Consider the following 4,786-nt stretch of genomic DNA (forward strand, 5'->3'; position numbering starts at 1 on the left):
CAGAAAATTGACAGATCTGACCAAAATTTGACATATCCGACCAAAAATTCGATAGATCTGACCATAGATTCGACGAATCCGACTAGAAATTCGCCGGAATCGCATGAGTAACCGTCACTGTGGAATCCATCGGAGTCAAATTGGAGGTGTAAAGAGAGATAAATATGTAGTTTGATGAGAGAGAATGTGGAGGTTTTGATGAAAGAGAAAATGGTGAGAGAAAAATAAAATGGGGTTTGATGAGAGAGAAAATGGGAAAAGGTTAGAGGAGAGAGAAAAATGGGTATGTATAATGTAGTGTGTCTTGGCTCATATGCATCTAGAGATAGATGCATAGCTATGCAGCCATTAATTATTACATATACATGTATTATATAGGATGATGATGTCGAGGGTATAATGGGCATCCACAATACATTATATTTATAACAATAGACATATTTTTGGCGAGTTAATGAGAATAAGGATTTACGGAGTATAAGATTACCTATGTTTAAAATTGTATTTTATATTTTTCGTTTTAGTCTGTTTCATAATATTGTTGAATTGTGTTTTATACTTTCTCCATTCGTTTTACTTATAATGTTGGTCACCTTTTACGCATGTCAATTCACAACTTTGATACTTATTATCTTTAATTCTATTTAAACAAAAATTATAAAAAAGTTGATATTTTGAAAATACACATTGAGACGAATTTAACAAGATCTCACGTGACAATATTTTATATAAATAACCAACAATAGTCAAAATAGAATATGTGAATAGTGTAAAAAGTCCAATATTGTGAGTACTAAAAAAACGAAGAAAGTACTATTTTTGGACATAAAAATTTATTATTTTATCCTTACAATTTTCCAATCAACTTCTCTTACTTTATTCTTTTTTTTTTACACCCACCAATTTTTTTACACATTTTTTAGTTTATCTATATTTTATTATATTTACCCACCTTTTTACACAATCTTCCTATTATGTCTTAGTATTTGTGCAAATAATAACCGGAAAGATTATTTTGAAAAGAAAGTATTACAATATAAGATTGAAAATGATATACTTCGTACTCCTCTGTTTCATAAAGATTTTTATGGTTACTATTTGCACAAATTAAATATTAAGACAAAAGTAGAGAAGTTTGTTGAATATAATAAAATATAGATAAACTAAGAAAAATGGGTAAAAATATTGATGGGTATAAGAAAAAAATGAATATAAGTAAGAGAAAGTGAGTGAAAAATTGTAGATATTGTAGGTTAAGAAGAGTAAGATAGTACATTTCCATGTACAAAATAGAATAAATCAAAGTGTAAATAACATTTTGAAACAAACTAAAACGTAAAATCATTTTGAAGTAGAGGTAGTACGTAAGTAATGGTTTTCAAGAGCTACCTTTATTGGCTAACAACTTATCGTGTATCCTTTATTGTTCATATAGTTACTATAATAAATTAAACACCAAATTTCTTTGATATAGTAACCTATGTTTGTAAAAGTTAATTGTGACTTAAAATAATCTTACTCCGATTTTTAATACTTGCAATGTTGGTCACTTTCACACATGCCTATACACAACTTTGATCATTAATATAGTTAATTCTCTTTAAGCAAAAATTATAAAAAGTTAATATTTTGAAATTATAAATTGAGATGAATCTAACAAAATTCTACATGATTATGTTTTATCTTACATATAAATCACCAATAATTGTCAAATTAGAATACTCCATCTGTTCTCGAATATTAGTCCCTTTTGGAATCTTGACACTGTACTATTCAAAATCGAAGAGAATCTTCTAAGTTCTTTCCAATACGTACTTCAAAACATATTCATGTGAAACCTTATTTTGTTCGTCTTATGTGTAGTTTAACAATATCAAGTTTTTACGGAGTATATTTTTCTAACATACGTATTTGGAGATATTTACGTTTAAATATTGAATTGAAACGAGTTGAAAAGTCAAAACATGACTAATATTTAAGAACGGGATGAGTATGTGAATAGCGTAAAATATATACACAAACGTTGCGAGTATTAAAATTGGAGGAAGTGTTATTCAAGCATAACATGTATCAAAGACAACAATTTGATATTTTTTTCCCCATAATAATCTTAATAAAAATGCCAAAATAAATTAAGAACAAGTTTTTGACCTTCATTTAGGCATGGTTCACAATAAATTTCAGTGTGGACCAAGTCCATTTAAGAATTGGTGGATTTTGTTTGATGAGAAGATAGATATAATTCTTGTTAATTTTGGATACACTAAAAATTCAAGTCTTCTTAACTAACCTGGGATTTTTCTGAGGTTGCCAAAACAATGTCATTAGGGCAAATGCAACGCCAAAATCTGTTGCAGTAGGAATTGAAACCGTCGCATTAGACCTAATGCAATGGTTTCAGACCGTTGCACCTGCTTTCGCTGCATTAGGATTTAGGCCTATGCAATGGTTGTCCTATCGTTGCAATAGGTTGCTGGCTAATGCAACGGTAAAGCTGTAACAATATGAAAGAGCTATTGGAACGCCTTGAATCTAATGGGACGGCCTTAATTGTCTAGGTAATTATCTAGTAAATATTTTTAGTTTTTTGAAATGCAAATTAAAAATAAAATAGCAAGTAAAAAACCATTTAAATCTCATTAGGACTATAGATTATTATGTCAATGGCAATATACTAGCTATTGATGTTATTACGGAAGTTGGCCTTTTAAATAGGGGCCAAACAGGTAGATTTTCCCATTGAGCAAAATCACATGTTGGCTAGATCATGCGCTACAGGTGCTAAGCTTGCTGATCAATTTGTGGTCATATCGGCAATTTGTTGGCCGCCTGAGTTTGTTGCATCAAAGAACCGATTGATATAACCCCCAAGAAATTTTAGCGACTGAAAGTATTTCTGCTTCAAATGACATTTCTTTTTTGGAACTAATTTCTTGAGCAGTAATTGTGCTATATCTGGCTGTATTTTTGTTTCACATGGAGTGAAAGCTGATGGTATCGGCACAAACTCAACTGCTGTAAATTGTGATGATCAACTAATATAATGCAATACTCATTTTTGACAAAAAAAAAAAAGGAGTTATATATTACTATATTAGGAGATATATTAGCATTTCAGAGTTATATTAGGAGTAAATTTAGGATTAATTTATTGCATACTACCCTCATTTCATTAAGTTCTTTACGCTTTGAAAAATGTGTTCAATAATCAAAACTTTGACCATACATTCTCACTATTATATCTATCAAAAAAATTCATGAGATATCTTCAAATTTTTATAATTTTTTTGTCGTGATATATTAACGGTCAAATATCACTAGTGGAAAAAGGGTCATTTGCATCGCACTTTTAAGCACATTTGCGTCGCACATCGTGCGTGGCAAAAGCTCTCGACGCAAATGACTAAAAGTCATTTGCGTCGCACATTTGTGCGACGCAAATGAACCTTATTTGCGTCGCACATTTAGCTAATGTGCGTTGCAAATGACTTTTCAGCATGCCTGAAAAGTTATTTGCGTCGCACATTAGCTAAATGTGCGACGCAAATGACTTTTAGGCGAAAAAAAAAAGTCATTTGCCACGCACAATAGCTTAATGTGCGACGCAAATGACAATTTTAGCGCCAAAAAATTAAGTCATTTGCCTCGCACATTGAGCTAACGTGCGTTGCAAATGACTTATTTTTTTAAAAAAAAATATTCGTTTTTTAATATTTTAGTTGGAAATTCCGACATGATCGTCTTTGAAATTAGACGCTTCATTCCCAATACCGGGAATACATTTATAATTAATACCTGTCACTAAAGTTTACAACGTAATTAACGTTCCCAATAAAAGGCAATTAAATTCGTCATAGATCGATCAACCAACATGTTACAACAAACATAAAATTATTACAACAAAGGTACGTAGCTAGCTAGAGATCAAGTTCATATTACAAATTAAGCTAAAAATTCGACATTGTTCATGAAGTAATCTGCCCAAAAATCTTTCACCTCATTAATCTCCTCCGGTGAATAAGGCAATGTTCTTGAAAAATCCTAAAAAAGTGTAAATAATTCAATTTATCAACGATTGATCAATATAATAGTTTTGTGTACTTCAATTTATTATATAAAGTACGTAGTTTATGAGAACATACCTTAGTAAGATCTTGACTATTACCATGATTCATTATTATGTCGTACATAAAACGCATGACGTAGTAGCCACAATCTAGTGATCCCGGTTGTTGAGCACACTAAATGCATTAAAATAAATAACACAAGTAAAATTTCTATCACATTGTATGTTATAATTTTGAAAAACTTATTTCTTAGGTAAATAATAAACTAATTATATATATATATACCTGTGCTGGAATCCATGTTAATTTAGTTCCCTTAGATTGTCCACCTAGTCTCTTGTAACTCCGAAAAGCACTACACATTCGATAAAATATGCAATTATATATACTTTGTTTACACATGTAAATGCAAAGAATATTTTACATGTAATGGCAATTATATACTTTGTTTACACATGTAAATGCAATTATATACGTAGTAGTCACATTTAAGGCTAATTGGGTCGTTCTAGGTCATTTTTAGGCAAAAATGATGTTTTCGAACCCAACTTTGAACCAAAGAACCTAAGGAATGTTTTCAAACTTATTACACGTCTCATATGCATAGTTATAACTTTCTAAGACCCTTTACAATCTATTATTTCACATTTAAGGCTATTTGGGTCGTCCTAGGTCATTTTTAGGCAAAAATGATGTTTTCGAACCCAACTTTGAACCAA

The 4,786-nt window shown here is 30.5% G+C and overlaps 1 long non-coding RNA gene across 1 annotated transcript; it reads right to left on the bottom strand.

Moving 5' to 3' along the window:
* Nucleotides 1–3,776: 3,776 nt before the first annotated feature.
* LOC130462494 (uncharacterized) lies at nt 3,777–4,422 on the bottom strand. Its single transcript, XR_008922808.1, has 3 exons — nt 4,353–4,422; nt 4,143–4,241; nt 3,777–4,041 (listed from the first exon to the last, which is right to left on the bottom strand). It is a non-coding gene; the product is annotated as an uncharacterized lncRNA (long non-coding RNA).
* Nucleotides 4,423–4,786: the final 364 nt, after the last annotated feature.

Source organism: Spinacia oleracea, chromosome 6, assembly GCF_020520425.1.
Source record: "Spinacia oleracea cultivar Varoflay chromosome 6, BTI_SOV_V1, whole genome shotgun sequence".
In the NCBI taxonomy this organism is placed as follows: domain Eukaryota; kingdom Viridiplantae; phylum Streptophyta; class Magnoliopsida; order Caryophyllales; family Amaranthaceae; genus Spinacia; species Spinacia oleracea.